The sequence below is a fragment of the Dasypus novemcinctus genome, chromosome 13 (genome assembly GCF_030445035.2).
Source record: "Dasypus novemcinctus isolate mDasNov1 chromosome 13, mDasNov1.1.hap2, whole genome shotgun sequence".
In the NCBI taxonomy this organism is placed as follows: Eukaryota; Metazoa; Chordata; class Mammalia; order Cingulata; family Dasypodidae; genus Dasypus; species Dasypus novemcinctus.
Window position 1 is genome coordinate 93,430,592 of NC_080685.1, and position 24,384 is coordinate 93,454,975.

Genomic DNA, 24,384 nt, shown 5'->3' on the forward strand with positions numbered 1-24,384 from the left:
AGCTGCCATCCTGACCCTGCCATGTGCAAGAGAGGACTCCAGGGTCTGACCCACAGCCAACCTTGGTGAGAAACCATCTATCTCTAACAGTGCCTGGTTTTGGACATTTTCACAGCCTCGGAACTGGAAGCTTTTACCCTAATAAGTCTCCCATTTTAAAAACCAACCCATTTCTGGTATTTTGCCTCGGCAGCCTTAGCGAACTTTAAAACTCCTTCACAAGCTGACGTCCCTGCAGAGCAAAATCCCACCAAGCACAGGCATGGGGAGCTCCAGAGGAGGTGAGGAAGAATCTGCACAACAGGTGCCAAGCCTTTTCCCTGGGATGTGCATCAAGGAAGGGCTGCCCCCGAGAATCTCTGGGCTTCTCTCAGGAAGCAGGGGACTCAGGAATGCTCCTCTTCCACCCCCGACAGTGCCTTCTGGTGCCAGCCCAGCTTCTGGCACAGCCTGCTTCAGAGCTGATTCTCAGTCAACATTGTTCACTGGCATAAGCACTGCCTCACTAGCCCTCAACCTGGTCCCCTCCACTCACTTATGACACATAGGCAGAAATGTCAACACTGCACTGCCCATGTATTTTTTTCTTCCAAACGGCTTATTTGTATATCAGACGCATTACAAACTCCTAGAGGACAGAAAAGTGGTTTTTTCTAAAACTGAAGGTGTACAGTCACTTTTTATAGTAATATTTATGACATCAGCAACCTGTTCAATTTTAAACCATTCTCAGCCTAGTCTATTTTTCTAAGCAGCCCGTGAAATCTTGCCGCCTCCTCCACCTCCTCCTCCAAGCAGCCCTCCCTGATGAATGAGGAAGGTAATAAGTTCTCCAAACCATATACTAGGATGACATGAAACTCTGATGATTCCTTTCTATACTCACTGATCCCAGAAATGCAACACTCTGCCTCTCTGTACCTCTAATTACTACTTGGCAGGGTATCTGCGTTGGAAACCACATCAAAGAAAAAAGTTAGTATAAGCATTCCATATTTTGGATTAATATGTTTCAAAGAAGTTTTTTTTTTTTCTACTTTTTCCCCCAGGTAAATTGTTTTATCCACAGCTAAGTGGAACGAACACTGGCTCTCTCCAGTCACATCGGTGCAGACACTGCCCTTGCTCCCCTACCTCCCCAGGCTCACCTGGGCCTCTGCTTGCTTGTCACTTACTGGTGCCCTCCAGCCAGACTACCTGCACAGCCCACACTCAGCCAAGCCCGTTTCCAAAGACTCCGGAGTGAAAAAGTGTCCTATCCCCATTTTAAGAGTTCAATAAGCAGAAGATGGTTACTACAGCCAAGAGCCGGGTTTTATGCCTTGGAATCTGTGAATCCTCTGATGCTATATGGAAAATCACATGCTGTCTGTATTCCCCCTAGGAGATGGGACTATGGTTTTCATATGATCCCCAACAAGAAAATGACAACTGGTGCAAGGAGGTTGTGAGCCACTGGAACCAAATTCCTTGGGAAGTAGGTCAAGGCCCTCCAGAAAGGGTCCCTAACTTCCCCATGCATAGCCACTCCCCTCACCCCCTGCCACCTACACCAGCTCAGAGCACACTGGTCACTTTCTCCAAACAAGTCACCTCCTCCTGTATCTCTGTGCCTTTGCATGTGCACTTTCAGGTGTGGTCCCACCATGTGTCAACACTCGCCTACTAACCTACGCAGCACCTGCTATGAACCAGGCCCTGTGCTAGGCTCTGAGGACACGGTCATGAACAAGACTGATGAGATCTTAGTCCTCATGTCCCATGAAACATTTCCCAGCTCCCCTGCTGCCCCTTCTGGCTAATTCAACACTTCATCACACTTTGTCCATGTCCCTTTTTATGCTCTGCCTTCCATTTTAGGCATCTGTATCTGTCTCCCTCCCAAACCATTAGCTCCAGGAGGAAGATGCCTATCTCCTTGGTGTATTCCTTCCTCTCCCCTCCCGAGTCCACATCCTCCAAAAAGAGAAAGGGACACAGAGCCTTTCACATAGGAGGTGCTATACAAATGTGCATCACTGACTGGATGCTGGTGGGACAGGCAGCATTCCAAGGAGCAGAGACTACCACAGCAGGAACAAGCCTCGTTCCACAGTGCTGGGTCCAGGGGAGCGGGGGGATGACTCCGTGGCGGCAGATGACACACAGAGCCTCCGCTCCCCAGCCACAGCCCGCAGGTCTCATTCCAGACATCTGTCCTTTAAATGGTGCCTCTGCTCACGGCAACTGGAAAAACAACTCCAAGGTACACATCCGACCGACACAGTGCCTAGCCTGTCCAGGTGGTGGAGAAGCACACAGCTCTGATGGATACACGAGCATTTTTCCGAGGATGGGGAACTGAACGGACATGAAACAAGGCTTCAAAGGCACAGTGCTCTGTTTCAGGAGACAGCTGGCTCCTCCTGCTACCACGGCCAGCGCTCCCAGCTCTTTCTGCTGCGGCACGGCTCCTGCCGGCTCACCACCAGAGCAGAGTCTGAGCACAACCACCTACTTCCTAGAGCTCGTGGCCGTGGAGTCACCACCGTCTTTGCCACCTGTCAGACCCAAACGAGGCCCAGCACGCAGCGTCAGGACGCAACGCTGGGTTTCCTCATGTCGCCATCGCTTCCGATACTGTTAACAAAATGGGATCCAGCCTCCACCCAGGAAACCTGACCACCAGGCTTTGCTGTCCAGCAAGTACAATCTCACGGTCCTGGGGTCACAAGAAAAGGCTCTCTCCCCATCATGACTCGGTCAACAGATAATCATGAAGCCCAGCTCCTTGCCACACACCAGGAGCTACAGGAAGGAGAAGAGCCACCTCGAAGGGAGGCAAAGTAAATACAGAAGAAAATTAGAGACGGGTCTTTGATGCAGCATGTACAAGAAGATTTATTAGAAGGAAGGAAATATAGTGTTCACTTTTCTTTGTTTCTTTAAAAAGTAAAAAATTAAATGTTGCTTTTATTTAGTATATGAATTGACAGTGGTGTGCTCCTTTGATCTGCGTATTGGATGATCACCGTCATTTAAAGTAAAGGAGATAAATTCCAAAATGCAGAAGGACAGATAGCAGTGTCCCAGATGTCCACTTTTGCCCAGTAAATTGAAAGATATCATCTTCAATACCATAAATTAGTCTTTTGTACATCAGATGGTGCAGACTGAAAGTCATTTGACCATACTGCCACTGATCATTTGACAGCAAAGTCCATGAAAGAGTTCCTCAAGTTAAAGTGGAAGTGTGGCAGTGTGATATTATTGCTGAATTCCAAAAAGAAACACTGATTATGTTTGTAAACCGGTCTGTTCCTCTGGGCTAGTAATACCCTCAGGTTGTACTGAATTCAGAGGTTTCACTTTTACTTGATTAAATTATGACTAGAGCTTTGATTGGGCCATGTCAATAGGATGTCAAGTCCTGGCCCCCTGGCTGGGTGGGGACTCACAGAGAAAACGACAAGGCAGAGGACACAGAGTTTTGATCTTGGAGCGCGGGAAGTAAGCACACAATGTAGAGATACATGAGGAGAGAAGGCTCCATTAGACACAGCAGAGAAGAGAGATGAGCCGTTCGCCTGACAGTTTACAGTTGGCCTTGTGAAAAGAGCAGAGCAGCTGAGCCCCGAGAGAAACAAGTCCCGGGAGAGAGACAAGACTTGTCCCAGCCTGTGGCTGAGGCTGGAAGAAGCTGGGACCACAAGCCTTGGGAGGAGGAGGAAGGCTGAATACTCACAGACATCGCCCGCCATCGTGCATCAACATGTGGCAACTGACTCTGGGTAAGCAAGTACCTCTTATGGTACCTTGAGTTGGATTCTGTAGGGCCTTGTGGCTGTTAGCTTCTACCCCAAATAAATACCCTTTATAAAAGTCAACAGATTTCTGGTATTTTGCATCAGCACCCCTTTGGATGACTAATACAGGAAGTATACCATTTTATTTTAGTTTAGTTTAGTTTAGTTTTCTTTAGGAGGTACCGGAGACTGAACCCAGGACCTTGTAAACGGGAAGCAGGTGCTTAACCACTGAGCTACATCTGCTCCCCAATCAGAGGTGGTTTTTCCATTTGTTTGTTTGATTGTTTTTAGGAGGTACCGGGGATTGAACCAGGACCTCATACATGGGAGACAGGCACTCAACTACTTGAGCTACATCCACTCCCCATTCCTTTTTATTTTATCAGAAATACAAGAGGTCCAAAATTTGCTGACCTCTTTGGTAGTGTCTGTCAGCAGAGTGCTACTTAATGGATATTTTTAAACAAACAAATATTCACAATCCATCCCTTTATGGTAAAGATGACATTTTTACAAAGAGTAAGAAAGCCATTACTTTTAAGACTTTATGCCACAGAGAACAGTCACTGGGAAATCATTTGCATCATGATGTGATGGTGTTGCCAAATTCAATGTAAGGACGTCAACCTCTAAAATCTCCTATCTGTGCATACTTAAAACACTCAGAAGAACCAAAGTTTGTTTTAAGTTTTTTTAAAAATCTCCCAAAACTAAGTATTTCAGGAGTCCTGAAGCCCATTTATTAAAGATATAAAAACATACAAAATCTTCCAATGAGTTTTCAAGAACTGATTGGTATCAGGAAGAGACAAATGTACTAGCTGGACTTCAACAAACGCCCCTGCAGAAATCGGTGGACGTAACTGAAAAACAGGCACAATCGAGGATGCACTTCTGCCCTGAGGATCTACACATCTTTGTGAGGTCTCTTCGAGAATCCTCTGACTGGCCACACTTTCAAACTGCTGCCTTGCAAAACAGAATACCAAGAAATTCTGAAACCATAAAAGTATATCGAATTGCATTGTTCTTACTAAACAATAATTATTCTTAAGAATTCATTCCATTTAATTCTTCAACAAACATCTACGCTTCTCTTACACATGCCAGGCATTCTCACATGCTCTGGAAGCACAGCAGGGAACAAAACCGACAAAAATCCCTAATCTCATAGAGCCCTCATTCCAGAGGGGAGAGAGGTAAATTATACTAAGTAATAGAAATATATATAATATGCTAAATGGTGATGGTGCTGCAGAGAAAACACATTCAGGGAAGGGATGCAGGGAATGCTAGAGAAGTACCTAAGTAAAGACCCAAAGCAAGTAAGAGACAGCCACAGGGCTATCTGGGGAAAAACATTCCAAAAGGCTAGAAGAGGAGGTGCAAAGGCCCTGAAACAAGAAATGCCTGGTTTATCTGAGGAACAGGAAAGAGGCCAGTATGGCTGGAAAAAAGGGAAAGGGAAAAGCAGTAGGACGTAAGGACACAGAAGTAAAGCACAACCAGATAGCACAGACCTGCACTGCCCAGTACAGTAGCCACTAGCTGCCAGCCCAAATTCAGATGTGCTCAAAGTGTGACTTAGTGTAAAACAAAACAGCGTGTCTCAGAAATGAAAGTATCTTTGACATACTGAGTTAAGCAATGCATGTTAAAATTCATTTTGCCTGTTTCATTTTTTGTTTTTTTCTAACGTGGCTCCCAGAAAATTTAAAATTACAAACGTGGCTCTCTCATGTGTAGCACATATAATATTTCTACAGGACAGTGCTAATATAAACTATAGGGTTTTGGGCATCACCATAAGAACTATGGCCTTTATTAAGTAAGGAGAGAGGCCACTGCAGTTTTGAGCCTTGGGGGGGTATGACGGGACTCAGGTTTCCCAGGATCATACTGGCTGATGAGTCCAGCCTGGAAGGGGCCAAGGAGAAGCATGTGCTCAGAGCTGATGGTGGCTTGTACCAGAGTGGCAGCGGCAGAAATAGATCTTATTGGTCAGAGTCTGGTTATATTAATATTTTAAAGGTAGAGTCAACAAGGTTTGCTGATGGAGTAGACAAAGGCTATATGGGGAAGAGTGGTCTTTTGGATAAGCACAAGTCTTCTGGATGAGCAACTCGGCAGTTAGCATTTCCATAGCCCAAATGGGAAGGTGGCAGGAAGGCCATGTTTGAGTGGGAAAATCAGGAGATCGGCTTGGGGCATTAAGTATGAAATACCCCATTAACATCCAAGTTGAAATGTTACACAGGCAGATGGATGCACAGGTCTGCAATTCAGGAGAGGCTGGGCTGGAGACAAATAATTAGGGGTCACCAGGATATAGGTTGTTTTTTTTTAACTTTTCCTGATGAAAAATTCCAAACATCCATAAAACGGGAGAAAACAGTATAAGGAATCCCCAGGTCCCCACCTCCTAGCTTCAACCATTATCAACTCAAGGTTGTCTTGTTTATCTCACCACCACCCCCTTTGTTCCTCATCCCCCAGGATTACTCTGAAGCAAATCCCGGGCATCATTTACATAGACGGCATTTAAAGCCAAAGCCCTAAGAGGCGAGAGGCTCAAAACGAGAAAGAGGAAGACAGACAAGGTGGCTCCGGCATCCTCTAATGTTCAGAGGTCCAGAAGAAGCTAAAAAGGAACAGCCAATGGGACAGGCAGAAAACCTGAGCTGTGGGTGCTGGAAGGTATGGAAGAAAGAGCTTCAAGGAAAAGAGTATGACCGGCTGTGCCAAACGCTGCTCTGGGGCCAATACCAGCAAGACCAAGAAGTGACCAGGAGATTCAGGAACACGGAGATCACTGGTGGCCTTGCAAAGAGCAGAGTCATCCAGAGTGATGCGAACGAGGTCTGGCTGGAGAGGCTCAAGGGGGGGACTGAAGATAGCAAGAAAGAAAACCCTTCTGCGGGGCCAAGAAATGGGTCAGTTGCTGGAAGATGTGCTGTCAAAGAAGGCTTTTTAAGATGAGAAAACAGCAGCATCCTGATGGAAACAATCAATACAGAGGGAAAAACCGGTGATGCAAGAGAGATGGGGAAGAACTGCTGAAGCAAAGTCCTGAATATGTGAGAAAGGCCGAAATCTAGTGCAAAGTGGAAGGGCCGCATGCAGACAGGACCATCACACAGGAGAAAAGGCAGCAGAAAAATAAATAGCACGCCCATTTTTAATGTGTTTTTTTAAATTTTGTGTTTGGCAATGTAAATAATATATTAGTACCACAATACTGGATATAATTTATAAACACACGCACACTAGGGGATTGTTTATATATTTATATCTGATCAAAATAACTAAAGACCACTAAATTTGAAATTTCATACAATTCTAAACTATGGAGCCTTCAGTGACAGGAGATGTGTATCACAGTATATTCATTATATTCCATATTATTGTTTTAAGTAAACAATAAGGGATTTAGGAAAGGTGCAAGCATACTGGTCTCTGTATATGAGAATATACTTATTTTTATTTACAAGAATTTTTTTGGAAGGTGCAGAAATTATCCTCTAGGAACTACAACATAACTGCATTTGAACTGCAAATGCAAAAACTGTAACAAGAATCACGGTCCATTCTCAAAGTCAGAGTATCATAGGGACCAAACCTAAGTCTGATTGTTTATTTACATAGAGAAATGTAAATCAGTTGAGATTGGTATTAACAAGACAGCCCTGAATTGTACCATCCGACTCTGCTAGTGAGGCAGAATGACAACCTATGCTGTACTGCTCAGACAAGAACAGCAAATAAGGAAGTGCGCCTGTCCTCTGGAAAGCTGGCAGACAGCTGGATTAGAATCGGCAAAAGCCCCCAAATCAACCTGAAGTCCACAAAGCCACAGAAACATCCAGCTTGCTCAAAACAACCTATTAGCAACATCTGGTGTATGTTGCGTCCTTTAACAGTTCAGAGCACCTGTTAGATATCTGGAGTCTCAACGATCAGTCAGGTAAGCAAGCTCCCCGCTTTAACTTTCATAACTACAAAGGTTCAGAAAGGCTCAGGCCCACGTGTGTGGAATGGATACATGAAAATCAAAGTCGGCACCACGGCTAGAATCCAGGTCTCAGGCTATGAAATGGGGGCCTACCCCAGAAGTCACAACTGCTCGAGCAGTTCTAGGGACACGCTTTATCAACCACATAAATTGACAGTATGAGAACATGGGTACTGAGCCCAAGAACAAGGCAGATCTATTAGCTCAGAGGTGATGGATATTCAACTCAGCTGAAGTGAATACACAGGGACACCAGTCACGCATACCCTCAAACAGCTTTCATGGGTTTGACCATAAGCTCTGGAAGGGCAGGGTGCCCTGTTCACAGGTGTATATTCCAGTGCCTGGTACAGTGCCTGACTCAGAGCAGGCACTCAAGAAATATTTATTAAAAGGAGGAATAAATGACTAGTTGCATTGAAGCATATAGGCAAGAGGGACTAATAAAGAGTGCTCAAAATCACAAGATGGTGCAACGAAACTCAGGGACACTGTTGCTGGCAGCTGACTGAGGTTGGAGGGGGCAGCTAAGTAAATTCAAAAGGCAGAACTGCAAAGCACTACATTTTTAGAATGACCATATCTTTACTAAAAGAGATTTTGAGATTTTATCATCTCAATGAAACAGATGGCCCTTGCTAGGAGCCTGATTCAAACAAACCAACTTTTAAAAGCAATTTTGAGATGATCTGGAAATTAAATATTAACTGGACGACTGATGATATTTAGGAATGGCTTTTTTTTTTTTTCAAGTGAGATAATACTATTGGGGCTATGTATTTAAAAATATTTTAGAGATAGAGAAAGTTTTAATGGATGAAAGGACATGGGGTCTGGCATATGCTTTAAAATAATCCAAGAAGGGGGTTATTTTTTAAAATGGAAAAAATGGGTGAGGGTATCAAAATGATGACACATTGAAAGCGCTGACAGGAACACGGAGGCATATTACACTAATTCTATGTTCACGTACATTTGAAAATTTCCATAATAAAAATTTTAAAAGAAGGGGAACCATAATCTCGAACCACAGTTAATTTCCCTGCATTTCCACCAAGGGAAAATCACATAGTGGTATTTTTTGGTCAGACCTGGAGATAGTCATTTCTGAGGAGACCTACAAAAACAGAGCTCAAAGTCCAACTTTCCTCCTTCACTGTCTTCGTTTTCATCTGGGACTCGCCCGCATGGTCTCAGCTTCCATCCTGGGCAGGGAGATGCCTCCGTGTTTCCTCTCACACTGGTTCCTACTTTCCTTCCGCGATCGCCCCTTCCCTGCCCACTGGCTGGTCCTTCTTTCCTCCCCCTCAGAGGGTGGCTGCCTCTGACCCACTTCTTCCCGTCAGGCCACGAACCTTCTTTCTCACGGTCCCAATGCCAAAGGCCTCCCTCATTCCTGTGTGGCTTTAACGCTTCCACCCCTTATTCCTTAACAGCAGCCACAGTCCCAGGACGTTCAGGGACGTCCACCTTCCCCTCACTTCCTCACTCTTCCTCCACTCTCCTACTAGATCCCTCTTGCACATTTCTGGGACAGACTACCCCATGATGGGTCAGCCAAAAGTAAATAGTTGGTTGCATGCCTCCTGCGTGCAAATATCCCACGTGCTGTATCCTGCCCTGGGACGAGGGCCGTCAGCAAGACAGACACAAACATGCCCTCCAGAAGCTTATGATCTGTTGCAGTTGGTACCAGAATTGGTTCAACTCTCCCCATGTTTTTCCAGACCAGATCGTATGTTTTTCATTTACCTCTGTGTTCCCAGAACCTCGCACGGTGCCAGACACACAATAGAGCCTTAATAAATATCTAGTAAACAAAATGAATGTTTCTCCAAGTCAGTGCATGTCTCGGCATTGGCTTTAATAAGCCCATTTAGTATGGGGCCGCCTCAAGCTCTGCAAATGAAAAGGTATTTTGAGAGGGCTTCTGAGGACGACAAAGAGAAAATGTGTATGGGGGGAGGTGTGAAGAAAAAGTCCTGGAGCCAGGCTTACCATTACCAGCTAAAAGCAGCTCTGGGTGTGCAGACTTCTGTCTTCTTTGCTATTCTGGGTCGTCTGCTCCCTCCTCTCACTGCCAGCCTCCTCCCTTCCAGCTGCAATGGGAAAAAACCTCAGTAACCCTCCTGTTCCCCCACGGCTCCGCGCACACGGTTTCCTCTCACCACAGACATGCCTCACTTCCTATCTCCACCCGGAACAAAACCAATCCAGCTGCTGCCCTGCTGCTGTTCTGTAGCAGCAAGACCTTCAAGTTACCCTGGTCCTGGTCAGGGGCTTCACCAAGACTCCAGTTTGAGGACCAAATCAAAATGATGGAAACGAAGACACAAGAACACTCAATAAAGGTTGGCTGCAAGACTACCAAGGCCCAATTCCGGTCCCGAGTTCCCAACAAACACACCCCCTACAAACTCGGCGCTGACGGAGTGGATGAGTGCCAGGTTCAAGCAGACAAAGCAGGTTCTCTCTGCAGGTGCATCTCCAGCGTCTTGGCTCCAAAGGGGAGAGTGAGGCCAGAAACAAGAAAGCAAAGACTTCTGGGGAAAATGCTCAGAATGTGGCAGAACTGAAGAGCTTCCCTTTCTCCTTACCAGAGACTGGGTATGGTTCAGTCCAAACTCCTCTGCACAGGCCTGGGAAATCAGAATGAGAAGGAAAGTGGTCTGTCAAACCAAGACCACACCCCAACCCTCCTGAGGCACCTCTCCTGGCTCCAAAGGAAGTGGGGGAGCAGGGCGCAGCACCCTCCGGGCTCCAAGGAAAGGGCTCGAAATGAAAACAGCTTCGCCGACACAGGACCAGTGTCTCGGGTTGCTTCCAATAATTTACTATCTCAACTGCCAGATCACGCTCTCAAGGGACTGCAATAGGGAGGCCCAATGCATAATCTTCCAGAACCCTAAAAATCTGAACCAGCCATAGTAAGCATCCCCAGTGGAGATGCAAACATTTTTTCTGGTGGTCTATGGCAGGGGTTGGTAAACTTTTCCTTAAGGGAAATATTTCAGGCTTGTGGGCCATACAGTCTCCGTTGCCCACCACTGCAGCATGACAGCAGCCACGGCCAATATGTAAGCACAGGGGCATGTCTGTTCAATCCAACTTCTCCTACAAAAACAGGCACCTGGCCAACCTCTGGTCAAGAGGAAACCCTTCTCTTCCAGCATTTCCCTACTTCCAAGAGGGATGGGGCCAAGTATGCCATGAGGTGCTGAGGGGTGCTGGCCATCTGGATGGCTCCCACATGCTCTGGGAACAGGGGCCTCCTCTGGGCACCAGGACCCCGTCCCTGCCACTCCCTCAGTTTCCCACAAGGCACCAAATAAATCTGGACTGCTTGTTCAGATGGCCTGGCCTGCATCAGCTGTGCAGGCCGAGGTTTAAGAATAAACTCCAAAGGCACCAAAGCTGGGAGAAATCAGACTTCCTTAGACTACAGATACTTAGGCCCAAGACCATGTGGCTGGTAAAGGTCTCCTGACTCTGTCCAGTGTTCTTCCTCCTCTAGAGTGGAAAGTGGAAAGAAAGCAGAACAGACAGTGCTACGGTGGAGGCCAAGGATAGTGCCCATCTTACAGCACATTCTGGGGCCTGTGGGCAAGTTTTAAGTGGATGGTACCACAAAGGTCAAGGAGAGAGTTTGGGTCGAGGTGTGTGTGTATCTCTTTTCAGCTGTACCTGGACTTCGTTACTAGGGAGAAGAAAACAAAACAGAAACCTGAACTTCAATAAGGGATGTGGTTTGGTGGAAGATATGGGTGTGTACTGGCAGAAACTGATCCAGGAGTCTGGGCTGGCCCTCGGATAATAAACAAGTCCAAGTCAGACAGCTGAATCCAATTCTAGGCAAATGCCCCAGGCCCTGCGATCTTCTCCCTCTCATACCTTCTCATTAACCTTGCACTCTGAAGACTTCGTGGCTCGCTGAACTAACCACCTCTTCCTCTCCAGTTCCCATCAGCTCCACCCTAATCCATCACCTCAGGTCTGGAATACTGCCAGTCTCCTGCCTGGAGCCCCGGATTCCAGGCTTGTAAGAAGGCCAGGCTGATATCGCCCCCAGACTCATCCTCCCCTCCTCTACCACCAGCTCTTCAAGGTCAAGACCCAGTCCTCCTTGCCTCTAGGTTCCCAGCTCCCAGAAACTCACCGAACACAGTAGGCCCACAGTGAAATGCTGAATGAGTGACTCCTAGCTGTCATCATGAAGCATGACCACATAAGAAACCTCAGCGCCCCAACCCCATCCTACTGCCTGGAGCACAGGCTGCCAGGCTCCTGCAGGCCCCCATCGCCTCCCTCACCCTTCCCATCCCCAGCCCCTACCGCCCCAGAAACAAGCGCTCGGCTCGGTCGTCGGGCTGACCAATGCCTGTGTCTCCTCGCGTGCCATTCACTCCTGCAGCCACATCTCCGCCCACACTGTGCTCGCCTGCCCCGCGATGAGGTCGGTGCCCTTCCCCCTCCCTCTACTCCAACTCCCACGAAGAGAGGGGATGTGGACAGGGGGAGATGACGATAAACCCTGGGAAGGGGGGGGGCAGGAAGGGGAGACGCTGGGGTCCCTGATCCCTGGAGGCACCACCCTCCAATGGGTCTCGGGCGATTATAGAGAAGAGGCGGTAGGAGGAGCCAGATTTTTCCACTGAACGAAAGGCATGATTTTCATCACTGCTTCTGTTGCCCTGGTAACCAGGGACAGCCCAGTGGCGAGTACAGTAAAAGAACACCATGTTTATCTTTGCTGTCTGATCCACTTCCCCGTACACCCTTCCCTGACCTCCCCTAGGCCCACTCTAGATTTCTTACCATGTTGCCACCATCCTCCTAATCACTCTCGCTCGCACTGTCAAAGGCAGAGTTAATTTCTCCCTCTCTTTAGCCATCCCACTGCATATTCTTCTCCTGCAACATTCTGGGAGTCATCTCACCACTCGCACCTGCCATGCCAGGGGACCCCAAGAACAAACAGCTGGCATCCACTCTACCAGATCGTCCACTAGCTGAAGGGGCGCCGGGGCCCCGGGGGCAGGGAAGTTGGCACCACCGACCCCTCTTCCTCCACCTCAGACAGCTGTTCTCCCAGCCCCCCTCCTACGCCAGGGATCAGAAGGAGTCAGGTGGGGGATGGCCGGAGCAGGTCCACCCACAGGCTTCCACAGATCCTGCCTTCCACACAGACAGTGTCTGCATGACCTGAGAACAGAGAGTCAGCACTAGCCCTGGGGGATTATATAAGCCTTATATAACATGGTGGCACCAATAAGCAGACAGACGCAGCTGTGGAGTGCCAGGGACAGGCCAGGGGTGGAATCAAACCCAGTGGGCTGGAGATACAGCCCTCTTGTCACCAACACCAAAGCAACGCCAGGCCCTGGCTGCCCCAGCCCTGTCCATACCTGCTTCTTCCACCCGAGGTCACAGAGAGAGACTTGCCTGGCTCTGCATTCTTCTTCCCACGCGGGGCAGCAAGGAGGGGCGGCAGCCTCTGCCCACCCAGTCCCAGGCAGGGCTGCCCTTCCAAGGAGAACAGCAAGGGGGCCACGGTGGGGGAGGGGATGTGGGCCGGCAGCCCCCTCCTCTCTGTGCTTGCACCTGAATGCCTGTGTTTGGGGAACAACAAGTGCTGCAGCGGCTGCAGGATTGGCTGGGCCAGCCGTCCCTCTGCTCGGTCATTTGCTGTTCCTCTAAAAAACAAAACAAACCGAAAGGGAAAGAAAAAAAAAATTTTTTTAAGCACATTTGGCAAATGTCAAACCCCAAATTTTGGTCTGCGGCCGCAGTCGGCGCTGGAGGGAGGGGGGTCCTAAAGACATTAACCCTGTTTCCCTACAGCCCCCACCTCCCGCCGGATCCTGGCCCACCTCACCATCTAGGAACTGAGGCTCTAGGCCTGGAGCCCCACCCCCACCCCGCCCCGCATCTCTGGAGCTGCCGCAGTTGCTGGCGCTTCTTCAATGGCGGGTACCCCCGCCCCTCCGCAGAGTACTCCTATGCGGCTCAGGGACACGCACGCGGGAGCCGGGCGGAGTGCCTGGGGCAGTTCTGGGCCAAATCCTCACCAAACTCCTCCACCATCGCCATATCCACTTTATTAATTTGGAGGTGGGGTGGGGGAGGGGGCTCGGGGCACTGACCAGAGACCAGGATCTCCGGCAGCCACCTGCTCCCCGAGCCTTGCCTCCGGCCTTCCCGCCTCGCCCTCCCACACACCTCCGCGCCCCCTGAAGAAGTAGGGGAGGGGGAGGACTACGCAGGAATATCACGAGCCACCGCGCACCATCCCTCGCCCCCTCAACCACCTGTCTCTCCGCGCTCCCTCCCCCACAGCCTTCCTCAACTCCGGGCCCCCTCTGCAGCAAAGGGGCACCACGCCCACTGCGGAGCGGAGAAATGGAAGATGGGGAGGGGACAGGGACTCAGGTGCCGGGTCGGGGGGCTGCTCGGCCACCCCACCCCCACCCCCCAGCCTGCCCCGGCCCCCCAGTCCGGGGGCCGCCTGGGGCTGCTCCGGGCCGCGATCGGCCCACCACCCACGCGGCGAGGGCAGCGGCACCCGGAGGCCGCGCTGCGGCGGGGGTGGGGCGCCGACCCGAGCGCGGCCGGGGCCGCCGGCATCGCCCCCAGGGGCCCAACCCCTGCCCCGGGGCGCTGGGAAAATGCCTGCAGGCCCAGCCCGCGGGGCCCTCTCCCACCCCGGCGGGTGCCCGGGTCTTACCTCCCGCGGCTGCCTCCCTCGGGACTGCGCAACCGGCCTCACCGCCCCCCAGGCGCCCAGCGGGAAGCGCGAGATGCGGCCGCTTCCCGGGCGTGTAAGCTCGGCCCGCCCGCGCGCCCGCGCGCCCGCGCTTCCCACGCTCGGCGCCCGGCGCCCGGCGCTGCGCCACCCAACGGCCGCGTCGGGCACCGCACGCTCGCGTCCGGGAAAATCTGCCGCAGCCGTGCGGACTGATTCGGAAATTCCCAGAATTTGACCATAGGTTTGCGGTGGGGAGAGTGTCAGAAGCCATCTGTTCGCCCCCGGCCTTGGGGCAGAACAGCTCCCACCCACCCTATCGCTAAAGGAGATGCCAGACTTCGCATGATTCACTGATTTTTTCCCCATTCCTCTTCCCTTGCTTCCCCCTATTTCTCTCAGGGCAGAAGAAAGCATGGTGACTACTCTTGCAAAGGGGGTGGGGGTTTAGGGGTGGGCAAAGGGCAGGATGCACAACTGAGGTTGGCATTCCAAGGCCTCCTTGGACCTCACCACTCTCGTGGTCTAGATATGTTTGTACAGGGTCACTTCCCGAGCTTGTTAAACAGCAGAGATGTCTCAATCCACCTGTAAACTCGTCGGGAGATTTGGAATACTGTTTTTTGGGGTTTCTTAACCTTTTCTCGGATCTAGGCCATTTTGAGAATGGGAGGAAAGCTGTTGACTCTCTCCAGAAAGATGCGCGTGCATATGTACACAATTCCAGAGAATTATCAGACTTCTCCAAGGCCCTCCGTGGGCAGCGTGGGATCCAGGGACCCCGGCTTAAGGATTCATTCTCTGCAGCTACTCCAGTGCAGCAGGAGACTCCCTGTGAGCTGGTGATTACGTGAACCCACGGGCACCGTTGCTCATGCTCCTTCCTTCTTCAGGAATCTCTCACCATACCCCAATCCCACATTTCTGGCTATGGAAATCCCACCTCTCCTTTTAGGCCTGTTGGAATACCCCTTCCTCCCTGTTTTTCCCATTCAGAAGTGCCATCTCTGACCTCGATATTCTGGGAGCTTGTTCCTTATTGCTTTTATGGCTATTGACACCATATACATTGGCCCAAAGTTATTTTCATGATTCTCTCTCCTAGACTGTAAACCTTTTGAGATCAATTTCCTTGTTGGCAATCACTAAGGCGCCTTACCTGATATTCTCTGGAGAAATAGTTCTTAAATAATTTAAGGGGTGGGAAGTGGACTTGGCCCAAATGGATAGGGCGTCCACCTACCACATGGGAGGTCCAAGGTTCAAACCCCGGGCCTCCTGACCCGTATGCAGCTGGCCCATGCCCAGCGCTGATGCTCGCAAGGAGTGCCATGCCACGTGGGGTGTCCCCCCTGTAAGGGGCCCCACGCTCAAGGAGTGCGCCCCATAAGGAGAGCCGCCCAGCGTGAAAGAAAGTGCAGCCTGCCCAGGAATGACCCTGCACACATGGAGAGCTGACACAACAAGATGACGCAACAGAGAAACACAGATTCCCGGTGCCGCTGATAAGGATAGAAGTGGTCACAGAAGAACACACAGCGAATGGACACAGAGAGCAGACAACTGGGGGGGGGGGGCGGGAAGAGAAATAAATAAATAAATAATTTAAGGGGTGTAGGAGGCCCACAGGATGCCCCAGGACACTAATGCCTGCTCCAGAGAGGTGCAGTGCCCCTCCCCCTTCTCTGATGCTCCAGCAACAGCAAATGACCACCAAATACACGCCTGGGTGCCTGGAACACCGAGTCCTCAAGTCAGTACAATCTTCTCATCCATTCCTCCTCCTCTGGACAAGGCGGCCATAACTTAGGGGTCCCTGGACAAAGTGGGGATAGAAGTTCATGCAGGGCACGCCTGCCAAATAGCAGACAGTCTGCTATCAGCATGCTTAAGTTCAGTAAGGGGCACCGCCACCCACCGGATGCACATGCCTTGACTCCTCCCTCTCACTTTCCTTCCCCAGTACACATACTCAATTATCACATCCCGAGTCTGCTTCCTAAATCTATCTCAAAGATTGCCCTTCTTTCCTTTCCTGTGGCCCCCATCCCCACCTTGGACCACCATTATTTCTTGCCTGGGTTTCTGCATTTGTCTCCACCTGACTGGCCTGCAGTCCTGCCAGGCTCAGATCTGTTTGCCCCATACCAGCCAGAAGGATCTTCCAAAAATACCGGTCACTTCCCTCCTTAAAACCCTTCTGCAGCTCACATCGTGCTAAGGATGAGGTCTTCTACCTGACTCACTAGGCCTCCAAGACCTGGCCCTCTACTAACTCTCTAGCCTCCTCTCTAGCCACTGCCCCATTTAACCCTTTATTCTTCACTCATACTAAACACCATACTCTCCCCCCACTCTTTATCAAGCTACGTCCTACTATTCATCCTTCAGCTTCCCCTCTTGTCTCCTACATCATCGTGTCCTTCCTCTGCCATAACATGCCTCATACAATATTGTTCTCTACTTTCATGACATCTGCTTTCCCTGTGCCATTAGGAGCTCTGCAGTAGAATCCTCAATCCCTAGCAGGATACCTGGTGCCAAGTAGGAACTCAACACATGTTTGCTGAATGAATGAATGCTTGGGACATGGCACGTACCCTGGATGAGAAACTGCTATGGTGCTGCGTGACCTGAAGGGCAGATGGGGTGGGGCCAGGTCTGCAGCGTTTTCATATAGCACCACCCACTGCTTCCAAGTGCCTTTCCATCTTTGTGAGTCTTGGAGTCCGACAACTGGAAAATGGGGGCTAATAATACACAGCATCGCTCTGAAAGTTGCCTGAGACATACATGGAGGCACTTTGTAAATTTCGAAATTCTCTCCGTGTGTGCATATTAGTTCCTAGTGTTGTGGTACTTCCTTTGAGCCTCACAATAACATTTTGAGGTTGGCAGCTGACAGTATTCCTTTTTGCATATGAGGAAACTGAAGGTGAAAGATGTGAAGCTATTTGACTAAGGTCACCAGCTAGACGGAAGGAAGGCCAGATGCTGGGTCCAAGCCCATCATCACTGCAGGAAGCCGTGTTGGGGTCACATACATGCTGACATCTACAGCTCTCAAATGTTATCCTTAACAGTTCTGGCGGAGGGGTAGGGGGTGTTGGTCATTGGTGGCAAATAAAGTAAGGGAACAGGTTTCAAACAAAGGAGTGGGGTGAGCAACTGATCTTGGGACTGACCCTAAACTTCCCATCTCTGCCCCTTCTCCCCATCTAGAGGGCTTACCTTGATTGACAGTCCCCCTTTACCATGTGGCTGAACTCCTGTACTCACTCAATTTCCAGAAGCTGGAGATTTTCTTTTTCCTCCCTATCTGTAATTCTTTCAGTTGGTGGAAATTTATTGAGCTCTTACTCAGTGCTTTGTCACTGCCTGTGTAACCCTGGCCAAATGACTTAACCTCTCTGAGCCACAATTTCCCCATTCTGCAAGATAGGAATGATAATAGCACATTACGTTTGTTGTGAGGAATATACAAGATAACCTAACATCTTAGGGGGCCTGTGACTAGTGCAGACATGCTGCTCCCCACACCCCCATCCCAAGTCTGTTATCCTTCATTCAAGTGCATGGGAATGGCTGTGTCATAACTAGAGGAAGGCAGAGGGAGAGAGAGGAAGGGAGTCTGATGACCAGAGCACTCCCTGTTCTGCCCCTCCCTGGGACATGGAGAGAGCTTTGGGGTCAGAGCCTGGGACTGTCTGATCTGTTCAAGAAGGACTTGTTACTTTCTGCGCCTAGGCAGAGCCCTTTGAATTTGTAAGAGAAGGTCAAGGGAAGCGGACTTGGCTCAAGGGATAGAGCATCCACCTACCACATGGGAGGTCCAGGGTTCAAACCCAGGGCCTCCTGACCCCTGTGGTGAGCTGGCCCATGTGCAGTGCTGCCGCACACAAGGAGTGCCCTGCCACGCGGGGGTGTCCCCCGCATAGGGGAGCCGCACACACAAGGGGTGTGCCCCGCAAGGAGAGCTGCCCCGCGTGACAAAAGTGCAGCCCGCCCAGGAATGACACCACACACATGGAGAGCTGACATAGCAAGATTATGCAACAAAAAGAGACACAGATTCCCACTGCCACTGATAAGGATACAAGCAGACACAGAAGAACACACAGCGAATGGACACAGAGAACAGACAACGGAAGGGGGCCAGGGGAGAGAAGTAAAAAATAAATCTTTGAGAAAAAAAAAGACAAGGTCAAGCACAGCACTGAGAGGCTGTTGCAAGCTCTTGGTGGGCTGGGGGTGGGAACCACTGAGAGCCAGAACCACAGAGGGAGAGCAGAGCGGCCACCTTCTGATGCCCACAGCTGTGAGGGCTCAGATGGAGCTCCTTAGGGGAACTTCCAGTGATCACTCGAGGGCACTCAGAGAAGGTCTATGAAATCATCACGCAAAGTGTTTCAAACCTAAAGAACGTGGGTGGTGTCCGGCGCGTGGTGGGAACTCAGTACGTGTCAGTTCGCTGAGATGTACAGGGTGTAGAGTCCCCGCACTCCTGGGCGCTTCTAGAAACACTGCCTTTGCATTAAACATGTTTGTTTCTCACTGTGTCCTGTACCCTCAGGGAACACCCAATGGAACTACCCTTCACTGATCCCCGTGTGTGGTTATGGTGGTTTTTCTCTTTAAAGATTAAATCATTTCCCCCTTTCTGCTCAACAAAGACAACATCCCTTTGGTTTTTGATAAATGTTCCTTTCCTACTAGCAGGTGGATTTGCCCCGGGCACTGAGAGCTGTGCTTTTAGACACACACACATGCCCAGCTGTTTAAATCTGCTGCTTCAGTCTTTCTTATTTCTCTTATCTCCTACCCCAGGGGCTGGGTTTTCTCTGCCTTGGCAGGCTGATAACATGTGAAAGGATGAGAACAGTTCTAATTAATAGACTAATTAGTGGTACAAGCCTTTAATAGCTGATTATAGAAAAGTCATTCCCCACCCCCCAAGTGATTGATTTATTTATTGCTGTTGTGCTGCATGATAGCCAAATAGCTTCTAATTATCTATTGGCTGGTTCAGCCAGGCCTTTTCCTTCTCTTCCTTTTCCTCCTCCTCCTTGCTACCGGTGTGCGCAGGCACAAGGGGAGACCTCAAACCAGCTGATGATTAGTCCCGGGGTCCCAAGGTGAGAGCTCAGAGCTGGAACAGATGTGGGAGATGAGTGGAAAAGGAAAGCCAGAAAATTCTGCTCCTTCTTACAGGTTTGCCTCCCCTGTGAGCCTTCCCTGATGACTCCTACCCATCTCTACTCCATAACTCACATGCAGCCAGTTGCATAAAAACAGTAACGATGACAACAACAACAACAAACCAACCAACCAGGAGGAGTGTTGTGTGGACTGCCTGGGCTGAAAGCGTGGCTTCCTCACTGGCTAGCCCTGGGATCTGGGGCAAGTTGCTGGACTTCGCTGTTCCTCAGCTACTCATTTTAAAAGAAGGAATACGATTGTACCTCCCCAGGATTGCGGTGAGGAGTAAATTAAGGAAGCTTGAAAAGCCCTTCACAGTGCCTGGCATGTACTAAGTGCTCAGTTACCTTGGCTATGATAATTACCACTGCCTGAAGTTATTTAATTTACCTGGCACACAGAAGAAATTTTATCAATGTGTGTGGAATAAATGAATGACTATATCATAGTGTTCAAGAAGATTGTGAGCCTTGGAAGTTCAAAAAGGGCGAAAAAAGAGGGAATTGAATACTAAATCATACTAATCAGTGCTAAGATAAAGAAAAAGAAGGACAAAAAGCACAAAATAAAATTTTAAAAATTTAAAAATAGTAAGTGTTACATTTGGTTGAGCACTTATCATGGACTGGGCTCAGAACTGATTGCTTTATGTAGATTCCTCATATCCTATGTAACCTCAGTGTTACCAGTCTTTTGGGATCACTTTTTCATTTTGTAGCCCAAATCCCCACACCAGATTCTGTGGGAAGTCTGTGTTCTGCATCATTTCCAAGACTTCTTGAGGGATGGTCTCACATTTTCCTGATCACTTTTCCCTGTAAAATTCCTTTCCTAGGCTCGCCCGCCTGCTTCCTGTCCTCTCACCCCATCCCTCTGACTCAGTGGACTGAGCCCCTTCCTTCCTTCTTTCCCCAAGGCCCCAGAACACAGGACCATTTAGAGTGGAGGGCTCTTTTTCCCCTTTCTTTGAGGTACCAGGGCCAGACATTGAACCTGTGAGTCCCGTCTCTGAGATGCCGTCTCTCAGCCACTGAGCCACATCGGCTCCCCTGAGTTGTTTTTTCCATTTGTTTGTTGCTTGTTACATTTTTAGGAGACTCCCTGTATCAAACCTGGGACCTTGTATGTGGGAAGCAGACGCTCAACCGCTTGAGCTACATCCGCTCCCCAGTGTGGAAGATTTTACCGAAGGTCGGGGCAATAGAGGATCATTATAGCAGAGCTCAGAGCAGGCCACAGCTGGAAATTGCCACACTGAAACCCCCTGCCTCTCTGGCCCCGGCTCCCTCCTTCCTGATGGTTCTACCCACCCAAGGGCCTGCAGCCATTTTGTTCCCATGTCCTCTGCCACAACATCCTTCTCCTCCATCTCTCTACTGTTCCCCACCTCTCTCTGAAAACATCAAATTCCTGTTGCTTTATTACACAAAGAAATAGTGCTCTTCTGAACAAACATCTCGATTTGGGGCTGTTCTCCATCTGGGGTGAGAGGATGATAGATGGCTGTGAGGGGGTTCAGTTGCTTTCCCTAACCACAAAAGTTTCCCGTAGTGATTTCCCCAGCAAGTGAACTGACCACCTCTGAGATGAATCCTGCCCCAAGCTAGACTGAAGGAATATGGCAGCCAGATTTTCACCTAACATTCTTTTTCTTCCTGTTGTACGTGTAGTAATGTTATGATATAGATATTATTCTATATCATAAGAAGATGAACTAACCCCTTCATCTTTGGACTCTGAAGCCATGGAAACTGGTCATGGCACCAGGGGCCACGTAATACAGCTCATGCAAGTCTGAGGTGTGTCTACTTGCAAGCAGCCCTTCCTCAGCAAATCTTTGTTTGGGGGAGGTGCTGTGGGTCATGTGAAGGTGAATTAATTGACTGAAAATCAAAGACATTAAGACAGAGTTAGAGCTAGGAATAGATACATATCTATAGCTTCAGATATGAGACCCAAGGGGAGTTGCCGCTATTAACCGCCGCTGAATCATGCCTCTGATTGCTCCATTGGTCGACGCTGCGGTTGCTGAATTTTGCTGCGCTCTATTTGACCTTGTGTTGGAGCCCCCTCTCTCGGAAGAGAAGGCAGATTTTCTTTTGCCTGTGGATTGCTGACTTTGTGTGTAAAACTGCCATGTTATGCTGGTAGCCCCTTGATGTCAAAGAGGAGCTGGCCAGATAACTGAGGCTCTTAGAAAAAGCTCAATGAATAGCTATGGAATGAATGAAGCAATGTCTCTTCACTCACTTTAATTTGTCAGTTCGCTTCCCAAGGACTTACCCAGTGCAGGAAGGGTGAGTTAAGCAGAATCCAGCACCCCAGCTAGGCAACCAACTAAACACCAAAATTAAAGGGGATGAAGTTGAGAAAATGACTCCTCCCAGAGTACTGTCCGTAGCTGGAAAGAATTCTTTTCTAAATCTCTCTGAGGACAGGGGAACAGGATTTGGCCACTTAGCAGAAGTATGACCTGGAATTTCTCATCGCTAGAATGGGGATTGTGATACCTATTTCCAGGTTTTTGTGTTGTTTTTTCCCCCCAGTAAGTGTGAAAATGGAAGAAGTCTAGCTTTCATCATTACTTGCTCTTTATTCTACTACAATTCTCGTTTTTCCCCACACCACCCATACCCTACTGAGATTGTTTTCACCAAGGATACCATTCACCTTTTTTTTGAAAATTATACCAAGCTTTCCACCATGAAATATTCTCTTTTCTGGTTAATCATATCCTGGTCTCACAGATCTCATACCTTCTTAATCTCCATTGAGGCCTCAGTATTAGCTGTTACAGTATAACAGATCATTGTAACATGTAGCCACTTAAACCAACATTTAGTATTGTCTCAAACAGTTTCTGAGGATCAGGACTCTGGAAGAGGCTTAGCTGGGTGGAGCGATTCAGCTCGGTTGCTCTGGCTCAGGATCTCTCATGAGATTGCAGTTTTATTTTATTTTATATGTATGTTGTGAAGATCCAACCTCCCTCCTGTGACCTTTGGTGGAGCTTTCAGTTCTTCCCCACATGGACCTCTCAAAGGGCAGCTCATGACTTGACAACTGGCTTCTCCTGGCATGAGTCCTCCAGAGAGAGACAGAGAGAGAGGGAAAGCATGCTACCAAGGCGAGAGCCATGGTGCCTTTTATAACCTAAGCTCAGAAGTGCCATACCATCTGTCCTATTCCATTGTCCCACAAACCAATCGTGGTGCAAAGTGGGAGAGGACAACACAGGGCTGTGAGTGAGGGCGGAATTCAAGGCTGTCTGCCACAGCTTTGCTTTGCTGAGCCTTCAGTGTCGAGCTCCCCAGGGCTCCATCCTCACACATCCTCTCCACTCATTCTCCAGAGGTGTCCTTGCCACTCTAGTGCCCTCGGATACCTTCCATTACCTTCCGAATGCTAAAGACATCCGATCTGCATTTCTAGCACTGCTCTCTCTCAGAATCTGACTCGTACACTGCCTTTTGGATACCATGGATATTGGATACCACATTCAATACTGAACTCATCTTAACCTCTGGCCCCAGTGCTGCTTCTCCTAATATGCATCTCAATTGTCCATACTGTTGCCAGAAAAGAAACCCAAAAATCATTCGCGACTGCCTCTTCCCCTTTCTCTCATATTCAATCGGTGATTACCAAAATCTATTAAGCCTTTCTCTTTTGTTTTGTTTTCATTTTCCCCATCTTTTTTTTTTTTTTTTAATGTGGGAAGCTTTGAGTGGGAGGGGCACCTCATCCAGTCAAGGAAGACCATGTAAGGTTTCCAAGAAGAGGTAACACATAGCTCCCCTGAGAGACAAGCAGTACTTAAAAAAGAAGGGATAGATGGAAAGCAGATATGGTTCAAGGGATAAGCCCTCCGCCTACTGAATGGGAGGACCTGGGTTCGATCCCTGGGGTCTCCTGGTGAAAAAGGAGAAATTATGTCTGCATGGCAAGCCAGTGCCCGCATGAGTGCCCGCACAGTGAGCCAGTACCTGAGCAGTGAGCCAGGGCCTGTGCAAGTGAGTCACGCAGGAAAATGATGATGCAACAAAAGAGAGACAAAGGGGAGAGTCAAGGTGAAGTGCACCAGAGACCAGGAATTGAGGTCGCGCAATTGACAGGGAACCTCTCTCCATATCAGAGGACCCCAGGATCAAATCCAGGTGAATCCTAGAAGAGAAAGACAAGAAGAGAAGATGAAAAGAGGAATAGATACAGAAGATCACATAGCAAATGGACACAGCAAAAACAGCAGGGTGGGGGAAAATAAATAAATAAATCTTTAAAAAAAAGAAGGGTATTCTAGAAGAGGAAAGAGCCTAGGCCTGGGGGTAAAGGGAGAGTGGTAGTTCCAGAAATGTAAGTGGTTCCTTTTTTATATTTTTTATTTTTTTTATTTTTATTTTTAGGTACTAGGGACTGGGGATTGAACCCAGGACCTTGTATGTGGGAAGCCATGCTCAACCACTGAGTCACATCCACTCCCTCCCCATTATTTTATTTTGAAAATTTTCAAACCTACAGAGAGGTTGAAAGAAGAGTACAATGACCCCCATTTACTAGATTACTTTCACTCAGATTCACAATTGCTAACATTTTATGTCACATTTGCTTTCTCTCTCTCTCCATATATATATATGCATATACAT

The 24,384-nt window shown here is 48.9% G+C and overlaps 1 long non-coding RNA gene across 3 annotated transcripts in view; it reads right to left on the reverse strand.

The window, feature by feature from the left end:
* LOC105747249 (uncharacterized) overlaps positions 1-14,651 on the reverse strand; it is a 65,775-nt gene extending 51,124 nt beyond the window's left edge. Inside the window, exons 1-3 of one of the 3 annotated variants that reach the window (XR_011645550.1) lie at positions 14,525-14,651; positions 13,243-13,493; positions 9,799-9,899 (exon numbers count right to left, since the gene is read on the reverse strand). This is a non-coding gene — a long non-coding RNA (uncharacterized lncRNA). Of the gene's footprint in view, positions 1-9,798; positions 9,900-13,205; positions 13,494-14,524 lie in introns of all 3 variants that reach the window. The other 2 variants (XR_011645549.1, XR_011645551.1) reach the window with 2 other exon arrangements.
* Between the last annotated feature and the right edge of the window lie 9,733 nt (positions 14,652-24,384).